Here is a 23,013-nt window from a genome sequence, read left to right as displayed (position 1 = left end):
AATGCTGGTAGCAAACGTCAGAGTTTGTTGTACAACCAATGAGTCCAAGCGAGAGGCAGGCACGTGAACAATGGCAAAGTTCTGGGACAGTTTTCTCAGACCCTCCCATCGTATCGACACAGAGGCAAGGGGTGCTGTAACAAGAAGTGCAATGTTTGAGAAGATGTTGTGGGAGTACCTTGCAGATTGTACAAACGTCCTCCGTGATTCTTCTGTGCCTTTTAATTATCTGGTATCCAAGCTCGACATGTGGCACGAACTGGCTCTCTACGCCTTGGAGGTCCTGGCCTGCCCTGCTGCTAGTGTTCTGTCAGAGCGGGTTTTTACTGCCGCTGGTGGAATTATAGCAGACGAGCGCATCCGCCTGTCAACTGAAAATGCTGACAGGCTTACTCTTACAAAAATGATCAAGGGATGGATTGGGCAAGACTTCTCTTCACCATCAAGTGAAAACAGCAAAACATAACCTCTAATACATTCTCTTTTTTGGGGAGGTGTATTCTCATGCACCTTTTCCCAACCACACATGGGTATTCGCTTCCAGATTTGGTCTGTTTGTTGTTATCCTCCTCCTTATCCTCATCCTAATCATCCACAACCAGTAGAACACCAGGGTGAATAGATTCCGTGATGCCAAATTCAAAAATTTTGTTGTGCAAGGGTGTTTTTATGATGCCTGTTACTAATTGGAAACCAAAATAAATGTTACTCCCACAGGGGTAAATGTCATAAAAAAGAAATGTACGTCTATTCTTCCCATTTATTCTTATATTTTCAATTTTTCTATCTCTGCACAGTCCTCTAATGAGGTAGTGTATACCTCTACAATAGAAAATTTTTCAAAGATTTTTATATTAAATTTTTATTTATAGCCCTGTCTCAGACCTGTTGCTACAAACAAACATCTCGTTGCACACATTCTGGCTTCAAATCTATGAACCTGTGTTTGCCGCTCCCTTTTGTTATTATTATTATTATTTATTTATATAGCACCATTGATTTAATGGTGCTGTACATGAGAAGGGGTTACATACAAATTACAGATAACACTTACAGTAAGCAAACTAACAATTACAGACTGATACAGAGGGGCAAGGACCCTGCCCTTGCGGGCTTGCATTCTACAAGATGGTGGGTATGGAGACAATAGGTTGAGGGTTGTAGGAGCTCCAGCGTTGGTGAGGTGGTAGCTTCGGTAATGGTGAGGAGTCAGCAAGGTTAGTGCAGGCTGTAGGCTTTCCTGAAGAGGTGGGTTTTCAGGTTCCGTCTGAAGGATCCGAATGTGGTTGATAGTCGGATGTGTTGGGGCAGAGAATTCCAGAGGATGGGGGATATTCTGGAGAAGTCTTGGAGGTGGTTGGGTGAGGAGCGGATGAGTGTGGAGGAGAGAAGGAGGTCTTGGGAGGACCGAAGATTACGTGAGGGAAGATATCGGGAGATTAGTTCAGAGATATATAGAGGAGAAAGGTTATGGATGGCTTTGTAGGTCAGTATTAGTAATTTGAACTGGATATGCTGAGGGAATGGGAGCCAGTGAAGAGATTTGCAGAGAGGGGAAGCGGAGGAGTAGCGAGGAGAGAGATGAATTAGTCGGGCAGCCGAGTTAAGGATGGACTGGAGAGGTGCAAGGGTGTTAGCAGGGCAGCCACAGAAAAGGATGTTGCAGTAGTCAAGGCGGTAGATGATGAGGGCATACACAAGCATTTTAGTAGATTGACGGTTGTGGAAAGGACGGATTCTGGAGATATTTTTGAGCTGGAGGTGACAGGAGGTGGAAAGAGCTTAGATGTGCGGTTTGAAGGACAGGGCAGAGTCATCGGTTACTCCAAGGCAGCGGACTTCCAGTACAGTGGAAAGCGTGATGTCGTTAATTGCGATAGATAGGTCAGGTATGGAAGATCTATGAGATGGAGGAAAGATGATGAGTTCAGATTTGTCCACATTGAGTTTGAAGAGGCGAGAGGAGAAGGAGTATATGGCTGATAGACACTCTGGGATTCTGGACAGCAGGAAGGTGACGTCTGGGCCAGAAAGGTAGATCTGAATTTCATCAGCATAAAGGTGGTACTGGAATCCATGGGACTTTATGAGTTGTCCCAGGCCAAGTGTATAGATTGAGAAAAGTAGGGGTCCTAGAACAGAGCCTTGGGGGACTCCAACAGAGAGAGGTTGGGATGAGGAGGTAGTGTGGGAGTGGGAGCCGCTGAATGTGCGGTTGGAAAGGTATGAGGAGATCCAGGATAGGGCGAGGTCTTTGATGCCAAAGGAGGAAAGGATGTGTAGTAGGAGACAGTGGTCAACTGTGTCAAAAGCAGAGGACAGGTCTAGGAGGAGGAGTACAGAGTATTGTCCGTTAGCTTTGGCTGTAAGTAGGTCGTTAGTGATTTTGGTCAGGGCTGTGTCAGTTGAGTGATGGGGGCAGAAACCAGTTTGTAGATTGTCAAAGAGCAAGTTAGATGAGAGGTGGGTAGAAAGTTCAGCGTGGACGTTCTGCTCCAGGAGTTTGGAAGCGAATGGGAGCAGTGATATTGGGCGATAGCTGGACATAGCAGTTGGATCAAGGGTTGGCTTTTTAAGGATAGGTGTGATTGTGGCATGTTTGAAAGCAGAAGGGAAGATGCCAGAAGTTAGTGATAGGTTGAAGAGGTGGGTTAGGGATGGGATGAGAGTGGTGGTGAGGTTGGGGAGGAAGTGGGATGGGGTCGAGCGCACAGGTGGTGAGGAGCGATTTGGAGAGGAGACAAGCCCCCCTTCAGTGATCTTGGAGAGGGAGGTTATGGGGTTTGGGCATTGGTCTGCTATACAAAGGGGTTGTGGTGGTTGAACAATGAAGACTTGCCTTGTTTGGTTAATATTAGTTATAAAGTTGGTGGCAAAGTCCTCAGCAAATGATGAGGGAGGTTGGAGGGGGCAGTGGTGGGCGGAGGAGGGAGTTAAAGGTTTTGAATAACTGTTTGGGGTTGTAGGATAGAGAAGATACGAGGGTTGTGAAGTAGGTTTGTTTAGCAGAGGTGAGAGCAGATTTAAAAGCGAGTGCTGCCTGTTTGAATGCAGTGAAGTCACCTTGCGAATGTGTTTTCTTCCAATGCCGCTCTGCAACCCTGGACAGTTGCCAAAGCCTTTTAGTGGTGTTATTGTGCCAGGGTTGTCTATTGATACGTCACACTCTGCCATGAACAAGAGGGGCGACCGTGTCAACAGCTGATGCGAGAGTGGCATTGTAGAAAGCAGTGGCACTGTCTGTGTCATGGAGTGAGGATATTGATGCCAGTGGTAGGATAGAGTCAGAAAGCGTGTGGGTGTCTAGGTGTGCAAGGTTTCTGCGGGGGTACGCATGTTGCTGGACATGGGTAACCGGTAAGAGGACAGGGATGAGAAAGTGAGCAGTTTGTGGTCAGATAGAGGGAGAGGGGAGGTGGTGAAGTTAGATAGAGAGCAGAGATGGGATAAGACCAGGTCTAGTGTATGTCCATCTGTGTGGGTGGCTGCTGAAGACCACTGAGTAAGTCCAAAAGATGAAGTAAGGGACAGAAGTTTGGAGGCTGTTGACTGAGGGGTATCAGTGGGGATGTTGAAGTCACCCATGATGATGGTGGGAATGTCAATAGAGAGGAAGTGAAGAAGCCAGGTGGAGAATTGGTCAATAAAGGCAGTGGCCGGGCACGGAGGTCGGTATATGACGGCCACTTGGTGTTATGATCCGGTAACCTTGGAGCAGCATGAAAACTTTCACTGGAGTAGGTGGTAACTGTACTGACCGCAAATCCTGATCTTAACACCGCAACTAGAAGTAGCCGTGGGGTGTGCCTAACAAACCCTAGACACCTCGTCACAGCCGGAGAACTAAATACCCCTTATAGATGGAAAAAGGAATACTACCTTGCCTCAGAGCAGAACCCCAAAGGATAGGCAGCCCCCCACAAATATTGACTGTGAGTAGGAGAGGAAAGACACACACAGGCAGAAAACAGGATTTAGCAAAAGAGGCCACTCTAGCTAAAATAGGAAAGGATAGGACAGAGGACTGTGCGGTCATTATTAAAACCCTTCTAAAAATATCCACAGCAGATTATACAAAAATTCCTCCATCTAACTAAAGACGTGGAACGTATATCTGAAACTCCAGAGAATCCTACACTCAGAGCAGGAATACAATCAAAAAACAAGCACACAGCATGTGTGCCATAGAAAAAGAAACAGACACTTATCTTTGCTGAATTGGCAGCTAAGCAGGAGAAACAGACAGAGGTCCAACACCTCCCAAGAACCATTGACAACTGGAAAGGACTAATGAGTCCTGCAAACCTAAATACCCCAGTCAGAATTGCAATCAGCAGATACACCTGTCCAGGACTGCAGCCCAGGGACAACTGCATTACCACCTACAACCACCGGAGGGAGCCCAAAAGCAGAATTCACAACAGTACCCCCCCCTGAGGAGGGGTCACCAAACTCTCACCAGAGCCCCCAGGCCGATCAGGATGAGCCAGATGAAAGGCACGAACCAAATCAGCGGCATGGACATCAGAGGCAAAAACCCAGGAATTATCTTCCTGGCCATAACCCTTCCATTTGACAAGGTACTGAAGCCTCCGCCTCAAAAAACTGGAATCCAAAATCTTCTCAACAACATATTCCAACTCCCCATCAACCAACACAGGGGCTGGAGGATCAACAGAGGGAACAACGGGCTCCACATATTTCCGCAATAAAGATCTATGGAAGACATATTGGATAGCAAAAAAGGCCGGAAGCGCCAGTCGAAAAGACACCGGATTAATAATCTCAGAAATCCTATAACGACCAATAAACCGAGGCTTAAACTTAGGAGAAGAAACCTTCATAGGAACATGACGGGAAGGCAACCAGACCAGATCCCCAACCCGAAGCCGGGAACCAACACACCGACGACGGTTAAAAAAACGTTGAGCCTCCTCCTGAGACAACACCAAATTGTCCACCACATGAGCCCAAATCTGCTGCAACCTGTCAACCACAGAATCCACACTAGGACAGTCAGAAGGCTCAAACTGCCCAGAAGAAAAACGAGGATGAAAACCAAAATTACAAAAGAAAGGCGAAACCAAAGTAGCCGAACTAGCCCGATTATTAAGGGCAAACTCGGCCAATGGCAAGAAAGCCACCCAATCATCCTGATCAGCAGACACAAAGCATCTCAAATAAGTCTCCAAAGTCTGATTAGTTCGCTCGGTCTGACCATTTGTCTGAGGATGAAACGCAGAAGAAAAATACAAATCAATGCCCAGCCTAGCACAAAAGGCACGCCAAAACCTAGAAACAAACTGGGAACCTCTGTCGGACACAATATTCTCCGGAATACCATGCAAACGGACCACATGCTGAAAAAACAATGGAACCAAATCCGAAGAGGAAGGCAATTTAGGCAAAGGCACCAAATGAACCATCTTAGAGAACCGGTCACAAACAACCCAGATAACCGACATCCTCTGGGAAACCGGAAGATCAGAAATAAAATCCATAGAAATATGCGTCCAGGGCCTCTCAGGGACCGGCAATGGCAAAAGCAACCCACTAGCACGGGAACAACAAGGCTTGGCCCGCGCACAAGTCCCACAGGACTGCACAAAAGAACGCACATCACACGACAAAGAAGGCCACCAAAAGGACCTACCAACCAAGTCTCTGGTACCAAAAATGCCAGAATGACCAGCCAACACGGAACAGTGAACCTCAGAAATCACTCTACTAGTCCATTTGTCAGGAACAAACAGTTTCCTCACAGGACAGCGGTCAGGTTTGTCAGCCTGAAATTCCTGAAGAACCCGTCGTAAATCAGGGGAAATGGCAGAAAGGACCACCCCTTCTTTCAGAATACCGACCAGTTCTAAGACCTCAGGAGAATCAGGCAAAAAACTCCTAGAGAGGGCATCAGCCTTAATGTTCCTAGAACCCGGAAGGTACGAGATCACGAAATCAAAACGGGAAAAAAACAAGGACCATCGATCCTGTCTAGGATTCAGCCGTTTGGCAGACTCGAGGTAAAACAAATTCTTATGATCGGTCAAGACCACAATACGGTGCTTAGCTCTCTCAAGCCAATGTCGCCACTCCTCAAACGCCCACTTCATAGCCAACAACTCCCGATTGCTGACATCATAATTGCGTTCAGCAGGCGAAATCTTACGGGAAAAGAAGGCACACGGTTTCATTAAGGAACCAACAGGATCCATCTGAGACAAAACGGCCCCTGCCCCAATCTCAGAAGCGTCAACCTCCACCTGAAACGGAAGAGAAACATCCGGATGGCGCAACACCGGAGCAGAAGTAAATCGACGTTTAAGCTCCTGAAAGGCAGAGACAGCCGCAGAGGACCAATTCGCCACATCAGCGCCTTTCTTCGTCAAATCGGTCAAGGGTTTAACCACGCTGGAAAAATTAGCAATGAAACGGCGATAAAAATTTGCAAAACCCAAAAATTTCTGAAGGCTCTTCACGGATGTGGGCTGAATCCAATCATGAATGGCCTGAACCTTAACCGGATCCATCTCTATAGACGAGGGAGAAAAAATGAAGCCCAAAAAAGAAACCTTCTGCACCCCAAAGAGACACTTAGACCCTTTCACAAACAGGGCATTGTCACGAAGGATCTGAAATACCCTCCTGACCTGTTCCACATGAGAATCCCAATCATCGGAAAAAATCAAAATATCGTCCAAATATACAATCAAGAACTTATCAATATAAGTCCGGAAGATATCATGCATGAAGGACTGGAAAACAGATGGAGCATTAGTGAGCCCGAATAGCATCACAAGGCCTTCGGGCGTGTTAAACGCAGTTTTCCATTCATCACCCTGCTTAATACGAACAAGATTATATGCCACCCGAAGGTCAATCTTCGTAAACCAACTAGCTCCCTTAATCCTAGCAAACAAATCGGTAAGCAAAGGTAAAGGGTATTGAAACTTGACCCTGATTTTATTCAAGAGGCGATAATCAATACAGGGTCTCAAGGAGCCATCTTTTTTAGCAACAAAAAAGAATCCCGCTCCCAACGGTGAAGAAGATGGACGAATATGCCCTTTCTCCAAAGACTCCTTAATATAGCTCCGCATGGCGGTATGTTCAGGCACAGACAGGTTGAAAAGTCGACCCTTAGGAAACTTACGGCCTGGAATCAAGTCAATAGCACAATAGCAGTCCCTGTGCGGTGGAAGGAAACTGGACTTGGGCTCATCGAATACATCCTGAAAATCAGACAAAAACTCTGGAATTTCAGAAGAGGAAGAAGAGGAGATTGACATCAAAGGAACATCATTATGAACCCCCTGACAACCCCAACTAGTCACAGACATGGACTTCCAATCCAACACAGGATTATGTACCTGCAACCACGGAAAACCCAGCACGATAGCATCATGCAAATTATGCAACACCAGAAATCGACATCTTCCTGATGGGCTGGCGCCATGCGCATGGTCACCTGTGTCCAAAATTGGGGCTTATTTTTAGCCAAGGGTGTAGCATCAATGCCCCTTAAAGGAATAGGGTTCTGCAAAGGCTGCAAGGGAAAACCACAACGCCTGGCAAACTCAAAGTCCATTAAGTTCAAGGTGGTGCCTGAATCCACAAACGAATCAAAAACACACTAAATGAGTGGGCACCATCTGCATATATGGTACACTTTTAGGGGATCACCACCTGCATACTTAATATAGCATAAACCAAACCAGAAAAAGTGTATGCATGAAAATTGGGATCACCACAACAATACAAAAAATAATTAGCAAAATACAACTTTATTAAGGGAACATTAAACAACATACATAAAAACATTTAAAAACCCCATAATGTGACCTGGGGTAACGGGTCCATACAAATAACAGTTAAATGCTGTAACACAAGAAACAACATTGCACAGCTCATATGCATCAGTACATCGGTAACAAAGTCAAAATTCCCAACGTATGGGTATGATAGAATGTAATACACCCCCACATACCAAATCCAAAATCTATGAATAAGTCAAGGCACACGTAATAATGCCCCCTAGAAAAGGGTCAGAGGAGAAACAGAGAATAACAAACTCCCCCTCAAAAAACACTTGACATCTGGATCCCTAGCCCCTGATGTTAAAGTCCTATGTCTCTTACCCTCCCTGAATAGGTAAGGCAGTAGTAGGGATCCTAGCAGGATAGGTAAAGTGGCACTGAAGCAGGCTGTGCAGTTGTTAGAGACCCACGCGTATCGACGCTTCCAGCGTCTTCCTCAAGGTCAAATATACAAAGACTGACATGTTCCCTGCCTGAAATAGCTATAACATTACGTAATACACCTACACGCCTGCGCATCTCTGTGCGTTCTTGATTGTCTGGGCTATGCCTGCATTGGCGCCCCTGTACGCCCCACGCATGCGCTGTAATACTGGGCACGTCAGGGGGCGGTATTCAAACTCTTGTTGTGCGCACGTGCCGGCTAGGGCTGCCTGTACATGGAACCTAGTCGCACCTGCGCAGTGGGCATTACTAGACGCCGAGATCAGCGCGCCTGGACTTACAATGCTGCTCACACCTGGTAGGTGTATTACGTAATGTTATAGCTATTTAAGGCAGAGAACATGTCAGTCTTTGTATATTTGACCTTGAGGAAGACGCTGGAGGCGTCGATACGCGTGGGTCTCTAACAACTGCACAGCCTGCTTCAGTGCCACTTTACCTATCCTGCTAGGATCCCTACTACTGCCTTACCTATTCAGGGAGAGTGCAACACCTCCCAAGAACCATTGACAACTGGAAAGGACTAATGAGTCCTGCAAACCTAAATACCCCAGTCAGAATTGCAATCAGCAGATACACCTGTCCAGGACTGCAGCCCAGGGACAACTGCATTACCACCTACAACCACCGGAGGGAGCCCAAAAGCAGAATTCACAACACTTGGAGGTTGGAGGGAGAGCGGACAGAGTGGACTTCAAAAGAGGGGAGGAAAAGGAAGGGTAGTGGTGGTATTGGGTTAAAGGTGCAGTTAGAAGAAAGGAGAAGACCCACCATGTCTGTTGCCAGGACGAGGTGTGTGGGTGAAGTGGAGGCCACCGTAGCACATCGCAGCAGGGGAGGCTGTGTCAGAGGGTAATAGCCATGATTCTGTGAGGCCGGGGAAGGCAAGATTGTGAGAGAGAAAAAGGTCATGAATCGCATGAAGCTTATTGCAGATTGAGCGGGCATTCCAGAGTGCTCCAGAGAGAGGGAACAGGGGGTGGGCGTCAGGGGCACGGGTTTTATGTTGGAAAGATTGCAGTAGTTTATATTAGATAGGGAGCGATAGGAGGGGGTAGTCATGGGAGGTATGAGCTGTGGGGGTCCAGGGTTGGGAGATATGTCACCAGCAGTGAGGAGAAGCAGAGAAAGGGAGAGCAGGTGGGATAAGGAGAGTGGGCGACTTGTATAATGTTTTATTAGGACAGATTTGAGGTTAAGGAGCAGGTCAGCAGAGGAGGGGGAGGTAAGAATGAAGGGAGATGATTATTTGGCTAGAGGGTGCTGGGGATTGTGGATAGTGAAGGAGAGAGAGGATTAGTGGATCAAACACTGAAAGGGTATATGTATACATGGTGAAGGGGTATGATGGGTTAATAGAAAAGCTAGATCCAAATAATAAGTGCTTACAGGGCAGACATACCCAAAAGAGACAGCGACGTAGTGTGTGGTTCTGTTTCCTGCCGTGACTAACTGCCGTTGAAATAACTGCGGCGCCTTTATGCTTAGCTGCTTAATGCTTTGCTGCAGGAATGCGCGTGTCTGACCCCACACGCGTGCACCCCTTAAGATGCTACTAAACTTATAGGACTGAGTAAAGGATCAGGTGAGAGGGATTGTGGGACCTTATTTGGGATAAATTAGCAATTGGCCAACACCCCAGGGGAGTTTACATGATCAAAGGCACTGAGCCTGGCCACAACCATATGCTCTAACACATCCTTGCACAAGATAATCTCTCCTGTGACCTTAGCATAGATTTACAGCAGTAAGTATTTAATACAATACAACAAGTGAATTTAGCAAACATTCAGCAGGCACATTAAAGAAATTGTTGCAGGATGAGAGGCAGCAGTTGACAGGAAGCAGAGATTGTACCATTAAAGGGAATGTTGCAGGGTGATAGGCAACAGTTGACAAGAAGCAGAGATTGTACCTGTATGAAGAGAGGAGATGGATGTTAACCCCTTAATCCCGTTGGACGTACTATACCGTCAAGGTGACCTGGGACTTATTTCCCAGTGACGGGATAGTACGTCCAGCATGATCCGCTGCGCTCACGGGGAGAGTGCGGCCGATAACGGCCGGGTGTCAGCTGACTATCGCAGCTGACATCCAGCACTATGTGCCAGGAGCGGTTACAGACCGCCCCCGGCACATTAGCCCCCGGCACAGTGCGATCAAACATGATCGCAGTATTACGGCGGTATAGGGAAGCATCGTGCAGGGAGTGGGCTCCCTGCAGGCTTCCCTGAGACCCCCGTAGCAACGCGATGTGATCGCGTTGCTCCGAGGGTCTCCTACCTTCCTCTCACTGCAGGCCCCAGATCCAAAATGGCCACGGCGCTGCATCCGGGTCCCGCAGGGAGGTGGCTTACCAGTGCCTGCTCAGAGCAGGGGTCGGGAAGCCTCCTTGCTGTGCATGTCAGATCGCTGATCTGACACAGTGCACAGCAAAGTGTCAGATCTGCGACCTGTCACTTTACTGTGATGTCCCCCCGGGGGGGCAAAGTAAAAAAGTTAAAAAAAAAAAAAAATTACATGTGTAAAAAAAAAAAACCTAAATAAATAATAAAAAAAAAATATATTGTTCCAATAAATACATTCCTTTATCTAAATAAAAAAAGACAATAAAAGTACACATATTTAGTATTGCCGCATCAGTAACAACCCGACCTATAAAACTGTCCCACTAGTTAACCCCTTCAGTGAACACCGTAAAAAAAAAAAAAAAAAGAGGCAAAAAACAACACTTTATTATCATACCGCCAAACAAAAAGTGGAATAGCACACGATCAAAAAGACGGATATAAATAACCATGGTACCGATGAAAACGTCATCTTGTCCCGCAAAAAATGAGAAGCCATGCAGCATCATCTGCGAAAAAATAAAAAAGTTATAGTCCTCAGAATAAAGCAATGCAAAAATGATTATTTTTTCTACAAAATAGTTTTTATCGTATAAAAGCGCCAAAACATAAAAAAAATATAAATGAGGTATCGCTGTAATCGTACTGACCCAAATAATAAAACTGCTTTATCCATTTTACCAAACGCGGAACGGTATAAATGCCTCCCACAAAAGAAATTCATGAATAGCTGTTTTTTGGTCATACTGCCTCACAAAAATCGGAATAAAAAGTGATCAAAAAATGTCACGTACCCAAAAATGTTACCAATAAAAACGTCAACTCATCCCACAAAAAACAACACCTCACATGACTCTGTGGACCAAAATATGGAAAAATTATAGCTCTCAAAATGTGGTAATGCCAAAAATATTTTTTGCAATAAAAAGCATCTTTTAGTGTGTGATGGCTGCCAATCATAAAAATCCGCTAAAAAACCCGCTATAAAAGTAAATCAAACCCCCCCTTCATCACCTCCTTAGTTAGGTAAAAATAAAAAAATGTAAAAAAATGTATTCATTTCCATTTTCCCATTAGGGTTTGGGCTAGGGTTAGGGCTAAGGTTAGGGTTAGGGCTAGGGTTAGGGCTAGGGTTAGTGCTAGGGTTAGTGCTAGGGTTAGGGCTAGGGTTTGGATTACATTTACGGTTGGGATTAGGGTTAGGGGTGTTTCAGGGTTAGGGGTGTGGTTAGGGTTATGGTTGGGATTAGGGTTAGGGGAGTGTTGGAGTTGGGGTTAGGAGTGTGGATGGGTTAGGGTTTCAGTTAGAATTGGGGGTTTGCACTGTTTAGGCACATCAGGGCTCTCCAAACGCGACATGGCGTCCGATCTCAATTCCAGCCAATTCTGCGTTGAAAAAGTAAAACAGTGCTCCTTCCCTTCAGAGCTCTCCCTTGCGGCCAAACAGGAATTTACCCCAACATATGGGGTATCAGCGTACTCTGGACAAATTGAACAACAACTTTTGGGGTCCTGTTGTGAATTCCGTTCTTGGGCTCCCTCCGGTGGTTGTAAATGGCACTTTTGTGAATTCTGCCCTTGGGCTCCCTCTGGTGGTTTTGAGTGGAACTGCCGCTCCTTGGGTTTAGCTTTAGCAGCTGCTTTCACTAATCGTCTCTCCTGGCTCTGCTATTTAACCTGGCTCTAGTCTTCAGCCTATGCCACTTGTCAATGTTCTCTGGCTGGATTCACATCTCTGCTTGGATTCTCCTGGTTTCCTGACCAGTTCTGCAAAGATAAGTTCTTGCTTTGCTCATTTCAGTCCACATGTTGTGGACTTATTGTTCTGTGCATTCTATTTTTGTCCAGCTTGTCATTATGGATTTTTTCTGTTAGCTGGAAGCTCTGGGAAGCAGATTTACCCTCCACACCTTTAGTCAGGTGTGGAGATTTTGTAAACTCTGTGTGGATTGTTTTGTAGTTTTTATACTGACCGCACAGTATCCTTTCCTGTCCTGTCGATCAAGCTAGATTGGCCTCCTATGCTAAAATCTGATTTCATCTCTGCGTATGTTATTTTCCCCTCCTCTCACCGTCAATATTTGTGGGGGGCTATCTTTCCTTTGGGGATTTTCTCTGAGGCAAGATAGGTTTCCTGTTTCCATCTTTAGGGGAAGTTAGATCTTGGCTGTGCCGAGGGGTCTAGGGAGCGTCAGGTACCCCACACGGCTATTTCTAGTTGCGCTGCTAGGTTCAGGGTCTGCGGTCAGTACAGATACCACCTCCTTCTGAGCTTGTCTCATGTTGTTCCTAAACCACCAGATCATAACAGGTCCAATTTCTCTTGTTAACCTTGGGAAAATAAAAATTTGGGGGGCTAAAAAAACATTTTTGCAGGAAAAAATGATTTTTTATTTTCACGGCTCTGCGTTATAGACTGTAGTAAAAAACTTGGGGGTTCAAAGTTCTCACAACACATCTAGATAAGTTCCTTGGGGATGTAGGTTCCAATTCGGAGTCACTTGTGGGGGTTTCTACTGTTTAGGTACATCAGGGGCTCTGCAAATGCAAGGTGATGCCTGCAGACCAATCCATCTAAGTCTGCATTCCAAATGGCGCTCCTTCCCTTCTGAGCTCTGCCATGGGCCCCCCACATATGGGGTATCTGCGTACTCAAGACAAATTGGACAACAACTTTTTGGGTCCAATTTCTCTTGTTACCCTTGGTAAAATAAAAATTTGGGGGGCTAAAAAACATTTTTGAAGGAAAAAAATTATTTTTTATTTTCACGGCTCTACGTTATAAAATGTAGTGAAATACTTGAGGGTTCAAAGTTCTCACATTCCAGATGGCGCTCCTTCCCTTCCGAGCTCTGCCATGCGCCCAAACGGTGGTTCCCCCCCACATATAGGGTATCAGCGTACTCAGGACAAATTGGACAACAACTTTTGGGGTCCAATTTCTCCTGTTACCCTTGAGACAATACAAAACTGGGGGCTAAAAATAATTTTTTGAGAAAAAAAAAAGACTTTTTACTTTCACTGCTCTGCATCATAAACTGTAGTGAAACACTTGGGGGTTCAAAGCTCTCACAACACATCTAGATAAGATCCTTAGGGGGTGTACTTTCCAAAATGGTGTCACTTGTTGGGGGTTTCAATGTTTAGGCACATTAGTGGCTCTCCAAAAGCAACATGGCGCCCCATCTCAATTCCAGCCAATTTTGCATTGAAAAGTCAAATGGCGCTCCTTCCCTTCAGAGCTCTGCCATGTGCCCAAACAGTGGTTTACTCCCACATATGGGATATCAGCAGTAGCGTAGCTACCAGGGGGGCAGAGGGTGTTGTTGCCCCGGGCCCATTGCTCTGAGGGGGCCCACTCAGAGTTACTGTCGTTACTGTTAACTATGCCGGCATATGCAGCACGCCGATGTAGTTCTCTCCACTGTAGTGTGAGGAGACATAATCTCCCTGCACTACCGCTGTCTGTTCTATAGCACACGCCCCCATTCCACCCTGTGTGTCTGCAGGAGAGACTGCACAGAGACGTCACCTTGCAGCACTTGCTTGAGGCTTCTTCTTCCTGCCGGAGAGGAGCAAGACAAGGTGGTGCTGTGAGTATTTAGAACTTGGGCTGCTGCGTGCAGCGGGGGTTGTGTCTGTGCAGTGAGGAGGGGGCAGGACGCTGCTCCTCTCGTTACAAGTCCTGGATTGTTTATTTTTCACCGGACTCAAGTTAGTCTGCAGTTAGTTATTAGTTAGCTTTTAGATTTTCATGTATGATGAATTATACACAGAGTGGATATTGTTTGGGTAAAAAAAATTTCAGGACTTTGAGATGTTTATTTTGACTACTTGTCGTCCTGGGTTATTCACGGAAATCTCTTATGTCGCGCATAATCAAACGCACTCAATCGTACATAAGTTCAATTTAAAAAGAGATACCCTTGACCAATAGTACTCAAAATGAACATATCAATGTCCTGAATAATATTTTCCCCAAAAAATATCAACTCTATGTGTAGTTCAGAAGTTATTCACGTAAATCGCTTATGTTGCGCAGAATCAAACGTACTCAATCGTACGTACGTTTAATTTGAAAAGAGGTACCCTGGAACAATAGTACTCAAAATGACCAGTTCAATATCCTGAATAATATTTGCCCCCCAAAAAATAAACTCTATGTGTAGTTCAGAAGTTATTCACGTAAATCGCTTACATTGCGCATAATCAAACGCACTCAATTGTACATACGTTTAATTTGAAAAGAGGTACCCTGGACCACTAGCACTCAAAATGACCAGCTCAATGTCCTGAATAATATTTGCCAAAAAAATATCAAATTTATGTGTAGTTCAGAAGTTGTTCACGTAAATCGCTTACCGTATATACTCGAGTATAAGCCGACCCAAGTATAAGCTGACCCCCCTAATTTTGCCACAAAAAACTGGGAAAACTTATTGACTCGAGTATAAGCCTAGGGTGGAAATGCAGCATTTACCGGTGAATTTCAAAAATAAATATAGATCATTATTTCCCCATAGCTGTGCCATATAGTGTTCTGCAGCGTTCATTATTTCCCCATAGCTGTGCCATATAGTGCTCTGCACCGTTCATACTGCCCCATATCTGTGCCCCATATAGTGCTCTGCACCGTTCATACTGCCCCGTATCTGTGCCATATTGTGCTGTGCACCGTTCATACTGCCCCATATCTGTGCCATATAGTGCTCTGCACCGTTCATACTGCCCCATATCTGTGCCCCATATAGTGCTCTGCACCGTTCATACTGTCCCATATCTGTGCTGTGCCCCATATAGTGCTCTGCACCATTCATACTGCCCCATATCTGTGCCCCATATAGTGCTGTGCACCGTTCATACTGCCCCATATCTGTGCCCCATATAGTGCTGTGCACCGTTCATACTGCCCCATATCTGTGCCCCATATAGTGCTCTGTACCGTTCATACTGTCCCATATCTGTGCCCTATATAGTGCTCTGCACCGTTCATACTGCCCCATATCTGTGCCCCATATAGTGCTGTGCACCGTTCATACTGCCCCATATCTGTGCCCTATATAGTGCTGTGCACCGTTCATACTGCCCCATATCTGTGCCCCATATAGTGCTGTGCGCCGTTCATACTGTCCCATATCTGTGCCCCATATAGTGCTCTGCACCGTTCATACTGCCCCATAGATGCTCCACATAAATCTGTGCCGCTGCTGCAATAAAAATAAAAAAGCCATACTCACCTCTCTTGATTGCAGCTCCCGGCGTCTCGTTCCGGCGTCCGGTCCCGGCGTCTCTCTCCGCTCTGACTGATCAGGCAGAGGGCACCGCGCACACTATATGCGTCATCGCGCCCTCTGACCTGCACAGTCAGAGCGCAGAGACGCCGGGAAGATGGAGCGGCGCCGGGAAGATGGAGTGGCGCCCGGCGGCTGGAACGGGGACAGGTGAATATTACATACTTACCTGGTCCCGACGTCCGGCTCCCTCTGCCTGTCACAGCTGGTCTTCATTGCCGCAGCTTCTTCCTCAATCAGCGGTCACCGGCACCGCTGATTAGAGAAATGAATAGGCGGCTCCACCCCTATGGGAGGTGGAGCCGCCTATTCATTTCTCTAATGAGCGGTCCCACGTGACCGCTGAAGAGGGGAAGAGCTGCAGCACCGAAGACCGTGGGACAGGCAAGGGGAGCGTCACGATCGCTGGGACTAGGTAAGTATGCCTCAGCGCCCTCACCCCCTCACCCGCCGACCCTGCCACCCACCTTGACTCGAGTATAAGCCGAGAGGGGCACTTTCAGCCCAAAAATTTGGGCTGAAAATCTCGGCTTATACTCGAGTATATACGGTATGTAGCGCATAATCAAACGTACTCAATCGTACATAAGTTCAATTTGAAAAGAGGTACCCTGGACCACTAGTACTCAAAATGAACATATCAATGTCCTGAATGATATTTGGCTAAAAAAATATCAATTCTATGTGTAGTTCAGAAGTTATTCACGTAAATCGCTTATGTCGTGCATAATCAAATGTACTCAATTGTATGTAAGTTCAATTTGAAAAGAGGTACCCTGGATCACTAGTAATCAAATGAAAAGTTCACTGTCCTGAATAATATTTGCCCAAAAAAATGATCAACTCTATGTATAGTTCAAAAGTTATTCACGTAAATCGGTTTTGTCGCGCATAATCAAACGTACTCAATCGTACATACGTTTAATTTGAAAAGAGGTACCCTTTACCACTAGCACTCAAAATGACCAGTTCACTGTCCTGAATAATATTTGCCCCCAAAAATATCAACTCTATGTGTAGTTCAGAAGTTATTCACGTAAATCGCTTATGTCGCGCATAATCAAATGTACTCAATCGTACGTAAGTTCAATTTGAAAAGAGGTACCCTGGACCACTAGTACTCAAAATGACCAGATCAATGTCCTGAATAATATTTGCCAAAAAAATATTAACTCTATGTGTAGTTCAGAAGTTATTCACGTAAATCGCTTAGGCTACGTTCACATTAGCGTTGCGCCGCCGTGCGTCGGCGACGCAACGCGCGACGCACGCTAAAACGCGCGCAAACGCGCGCAAAAACGCGCGCGTTTTGCGACGCGTGCGTCGTTTTCCGACGAAAATCGGACGCACAGAAAATGCTACATGTAGCGTTTTCTTGCGTCCGACGCTAGCGTCGGAAACGACGCACGTGGCGAAAAACGCCACCAAAACTACGCACGCGTCCCCTATGTTAAACATAGGGGCGTGTCGCCGCTGCGTCGCCGCTGCGTCGCCGGCGCAACAGCGACGCACATTGGCGGAACGCCAATGTGAACGTAGCCTTATGTCACGCATAATCAAACGTACTCAATCTAACAAGATTTGCCCCCAAAATTCACAACTCTATGTATAGTTGAAGAATTATACAAAATATGTTAACTCCACATGTGAAACATTTTATAGTTACCTCCCTGTTTGCTATCACAACTTACTTAAAGTTTCCACAAGGGCTTAACCCACTAATCTATGTTTAATTCAAGGGTTGCTGAACAGATGCTAAGTTTGTGTGTGAAATTACACTTAATAAAGTTTTATGTCATCAAATTATTTATATGTAATTGTAACGTCATTATTAACCTTTTTTTAACTTTACATTATCGTTCTTGTGTAGACACGGGGGTCAGTGGGTGCTCTCGTCCGCTGGCCCGACCGCCTTTACAAAGACAGCATGGACCATGGCACATCCCAACTGAACGCCCGACCTCCTCAGCAGTGGGTGGAACACTACTCAGACAATACAGGGTGAGGGAATCACAATATTAGGACCCAGCTACGCAGACAGATGTGGGTTGATATTCATAGCCTAGAGAGGGTCCATGGATATTGCCCCCCCCGGTTACAAATACCAGTCTGCAGCCGCCCCAGAAATGGCGCATCTGTAAGATGGGGCAATTTCCGGCACTTAGCCCCTCTCTTACCACTCCCGAGTAGCGGTGGGATACAGGGTAATAAGGGGTTATTGGCACCTTGCTTTTGTAAGGTGACATTAAGCCGGGTTAACAAATGGAGAGGCGTCAATACGACGCCTATCCATTATTAATCCTAGAGTAGTGAGAGAGTTAAAAACAAAATAAAGACACAGCGAGAAAAAAGTATTTTATTATTCTTCATTTAACCATACTTACCATACTTCAGCGCCTGCAAAAACGTAAAATAATAAACCGTATACTCCCTGTCCGACGCAGTCCAATTAATAACGAGTGCCCACGACGATCTCCCCTATAGAACAGTGACATCTGGTGGTACAACATACATATGGAGCACCCCCAGATGCAGGGCCGCGGGATACTCGGTACCGGTCCTCTCTGTCTCAGTTCTGGTTTTGTCACGGTGGCTGGACCCGGTCAGTGACCCTGCTAAGGGGTGTCCAATAAAAGGGTGAAGGAAGTTGTTAGGTGTTTGTGACGCCACCTGTGGTATTCGGTCAGGTTGACCGACGCTGCTCGGGGTCCACTGGGGTGATGTGATGGCAGCTAGATGGAATACCTTCCCACAGGTGAAGTCAGTCCCCAGGGCTTCCCAGTGGTGTAGGCAGCGATGGTGTGAGGTGCAGTTAATAATGAGGACACAGGGTTGCAGTCTCTTTACCTCTTTACTGGTGACTTCAGGATCCTCAATCCAGAGCACTATAAACCGGACTGTCTGAAACCGGCCGGTCCGAAGGCAAATCCAGAGTTCCCTTTGCAGGTGGAAATCAGTGCCTACCGCTAGAGCCTGTGTGTTGTAGTGCTTCCCTGATGAGCATTCGGGATAGTCCTCACAACTTCTGTTCTCGTTCTTTCTGGTTCTTTCTCGTTCTAGTTCGTTCTTTCTATTCTCTGTCCCCCAAGTGTGTTATGGCTAGGATGCACCCATTTGACGGGATGGCTCAGAGCTTTTCTGGGACCCTAGAGACGCCCCTCTCCACGGTTGCGCCCTATCTCTGCTTAGGTTATGTAAGGTAGACAGCCAACCTATAATTAACTGTCCTGCGGTATTTGAAGTAAGGCATAAAGTCAGTTACTTCCTCGGTGTTCCGGTCACCGGCTACGCGCCTTAGTAGGATGTTGCCGTTCTCGGGGCACGACTCCTACTGGTTCTCCTTGGTGCTTGATCTCGTTTCTCACTGTCCACAATATCCTTCGCTTCGTGTCCTTTCTTTAGATGCCGCCGCAAGGTAGTGCAGGCGCGGCTCTGTAGCATTCTGTCTTTGTCGCTAAGTCACTGTCAGGTTCCCATGCCTAACAGGGACCCCTCTGAATCTTCCCCGCGACACCCTCTGCCACGGGATGTTGCCTGGGCAAAACCCAGCCAGCTTCTGTCTAACTTCCTATCCAACCCCTAGTTTTACCAGTGTGAGGAGTGGCCTTATTAATAAAACCTTTTGCTCCCCCTAGTGGCCGGAGTGTGAAGTGTAATGTGTGCTTATGATACCTGGTCAGGTGAACTCCTTTAGTGCCATCAGACGTACATCACTCCCCTTAGTGGCAGAGCGACACTACTGCAATGACCAGGTCTCTGGGGTGCTGCACTCCCCCCCGGTTAAATCCAGTACTCCTGGACTGGGAAGAAGAACAACAATATATGTTAGCAAAAGACATGCAAAATTTTGAAATGCAAGGAACAAATAAATATAACAATGCTTCCCTTTATGGGAGGTGAGGACACTTGAACGTTGCAAACAAAAACAAGGTTAAATATTTTAAAAAACACTCTGACTATAAATAACTTCTGGTACCCTGCCGGGTATTCTACTAAGTGCAAATTCTGAACAATAATTTAACTTCTCCTTTAAGGGCGTATAGGCTGAACCCACTAAAGGCTTACTGTAAAATACTATATTACAAACTTAACTTCACAAATGCAGGACCGCCTAGCTCCTTGTCTGGACCTACTGCCATTGCTCTTCTATCTATGGTTCTTAGGAGGACTCTCTAACCCCTAGGGGTTCACTGTGTTGAAATTCGGCTTCCAACTTTTCCTGTCCTCAATCTCTAGCAACATTATTAACATTTCCTAAATCTCAACATTATTACAATTTAACTTTCTTAAGGCAACATTATACTTAAGTGCAACATGTGAACATTCCCTTTAAGAGGGAACCAAGTCTCTTTGAGGTAGTGCAGATTCTCTCTCTCTGCAAGTCCGTTAGAAAGCAAAGACTTATGTGCTGTATTCAAAAACAGTCTCTTCACAAAGCCTTCTTTCTGTGTAAAACCAGTAGAGGGCACCTTTAAGAAGGTGCGAACTATATGCAAAGCAGTTTGTGAATCATTCACCGTCCATGATTCGGCAGTCCTTGAAAACAATGAAAACTTGTGCAAAAATAAAGAAAAGTGTAAAACAATAGGGATCCCGGGTAAAAGAAGGGACCCCTTTAAGGATTAACCCTAGACGGGTTCAAGTAGCAAAAGGAGCAGGGAACAGTTAGTTAACTATATACATATGTCAGGTTTTCGAGGTTTAGTTCTATAGTAGGTGACAAGACATCAGCCGGTAGTGACCACTTCCTGGCCTGGAAAGATCTGTGTTCGACTTCTCATCCAATGCGGTATCAATGTCACTAATCGGTTTTTCAGGTATAATCTGGATTCGAATGTCAATTTTGGTAGTAGGTTCAGTAGCGGCAATAATGCCCACTGTGGTAGTAGTATTAGGATTTGTCAGTTCAGAGTTAGTCATAGTCATGGCAGCAGGTGGCGCTGCTGCGGAGCCTATCAGTAGGTCTTCTGTCACTGGGGCAGGGTCGGCGTTCTTACCTGCCACCACGGTGTCCTGGGGGTCGGCCGACTCTGCCGACGGCGGGCTCCGAAATGCTGAATGCGGGGCCTTGCGCTGTGGAGTTGTCATCTCTACTTGCAGTATCTCGCTTTCCGGCATGGCCTTGCTTTCTGGCTCCAGAGCGCTGGAACTTCTTCCTTGATCCGGACCAGACGAGGCTGCCGACAGACGTCGGGTGAGGCCCCCGATGACGGTCTCCTTCCACCCGGCCTCAGTGCTCAGCTGCGTCCGCCGGGGTTGATCGCTGTGCTCGTCCACTCCGGCCTGCAGGAAGTCGGGACTCACAGGTGACGCTCGGCTGCGGTATCTCTCTGGGTAGCTGGGGGAGTCCTCTGCTCCGACCCCACGCTCCGATCCCGATCCCGGTCGGCTGGCCATGGCGTCTCCCACGTGGCTCACTTCTTCTCCCTCGTCCTTTTCCCGTGCTCTCCTTTGTGGGCGGTTTCGTTTCTTTGGTCCCCACCCCCCATTAAGGATTATTAGGCGGATCTCGGCTGCTGACGGACACGTCCTCAAGGTACAAAAGTACTTAGACTGGGCGGCCATTGCTCTTCGCGCTTCTCAGTTCGTTCACGCCCACAACGCCATGCCCTTCTTCTTCTTCTGCGCTCCTCGTGGTGCCGTAATGGCAGCAGTTTTGGCGGGAATCATGGCGGCAAATAGCAATACACAGTCTTTGCAATAAATCACAGTTCAAGCACAATTCTAACACAGTTCCAAGGCATACATGACCCAATTCCTCAGGCTTAAGTACGATCCTGTCCGTGACGCCAAGTTGGAGTGCCCCCAGACGCAGGGCCGCGGGTTACTCGGTACCGGTCCTCTCTGTCTCGGTTCTGGGGTTGTCACAGTGGCTGGACCCGATCCGTGACCCTGCTAAGGGGTGTCCAATAAAAGGGTGAAGGAAGTTGTTAGGTGTTTGTGACGCCACCTGTGGTATTCGGTCAGGTCGACCGACACTGCTCGGGGTCCACTGGGGTGATGTGATGGCAGCTAGATGGAATACCTTCCCACAGGTGAAGTGAGTCCCCAGGGCTTCCCAGTGGTGTAGGCAGCGATGGTGTGAGGTGCAGTTAATAACGAGGACACAGGGTTGCAGTCTCTTTACCTCTTTACTGGTGACTTCAGGATCCTCAATCCAGAGTACTATCAACCGGGCTGTCTGAAACCGGCTGGTCCAAAGGCACATCCAGAGTTCCCTTTGCAGATGGAAATCAGTGCCTACCGCTAGAGCCTGTGTGTTGTAATGCTTCCCTGCTGAGCACTCGGGATAGTCCTCACAACTTCTGTTCTCGTTCTTTCTGGTTCTTTCTCGTTATTTCTATTCTCCGTCCCCCAAGTGTGTTATGGCTAGGACGCACCCATTTGACAGGAAGGCTCAGAGCTTTTCTGGGACCCTAGAGACGCCCCTCTCCACGGTTGCCCCCTATCTCTGCTTAGGTGATGTAAGGTAGACAGCCAACCTATAATTAACTGTCCTGCGGTATTTGAAGTAAGGCATAAAGTCAGTTACTTCCTCGGTGTTCCGGTCACCGGCTACGCGCCTCAGTAGGATGTTGCCGTTCTCGGGGCACGACTCCTACTGGTTCTCCTTGGTGCTTGATCTCGTTTCTCACTGTCCACAATATCCTTTGCTTCGTGTCCTTTCTTTAGATGCCGCCGCAAGGTAGTGCAGGCGCAGCTCTGTAACATTCTGTCCTTGTCGCTAAGTCACTGCCAGGTTCCCATGCCTGACAGGGACCCCTCTGAATCTTCCCCGCAACACCCCCTGCCATGGGATGTTGCCTGGGCAAAACCCAGCCAGCTTCTGTCTAACTTCCTATCCAACCCCTAGTTTTACCAGTGTGAGGAGTGGCCTAATAAATAAAACCTTTTGCTCCCCCTAGTGGCCGGAGTGTGAAGTGTAATGTGTGCTTGTGATACCTGGTCAGGTGAACTCCTTTAGTGCCATCAGACGTACCATCACTCCCCTTAGTGGCAGAGCGACACTACTGCAACGACCAGGTCTCTGGGGCGCTGCACATACAACATACATACAACATACATACATCATACTATATACTAAATACCGTACATGCTACATACATACAACATACT

The 23,013-nt window shown here is 46.8% G+C and overlaps 1 protein-coding gene across 1 annotated transcript in view; it reads left to right on the top strand.

Moving 5' to 3' along the window:
• Positions 1-14,162: 14,162 nt before the first annotated feature.
• The window catches only part of LOC138651574 (NXPE family member 1-like), a 474,026-nt gene continuing 465,175 nt past the window's right edge, over positions 14,163-23,013 (top strand). The window contains exon 1 of the mRNA XM_069741869.1: positions 14,163-14,199. The gene's annotated coding sequence lies outside the window, so the exon portion shown is untranslated. The remainder of the gene's footprint in view (positions 14,200-23,013) is intronic.

Source organism: Ranitomeya imitator, chromosome 10 (genome assembly GCF_032444005.1).
Source record: "Ranitomeya imitator isolate aRanImi1 chromosome 10, aRanImi1.pri, whole genome shotgun sequence".
Lineage (NCBI taxonomy): Eukaryota > Metazoa > Chordata > Amphibia > Anura > Dendrobatidae > Ranitomeya > Ranitomeya imitator.
Note: the sequence above shows the minus strand (reverse complement) of the source record. Positions and strands in the feature narration are given on the sequence as shown.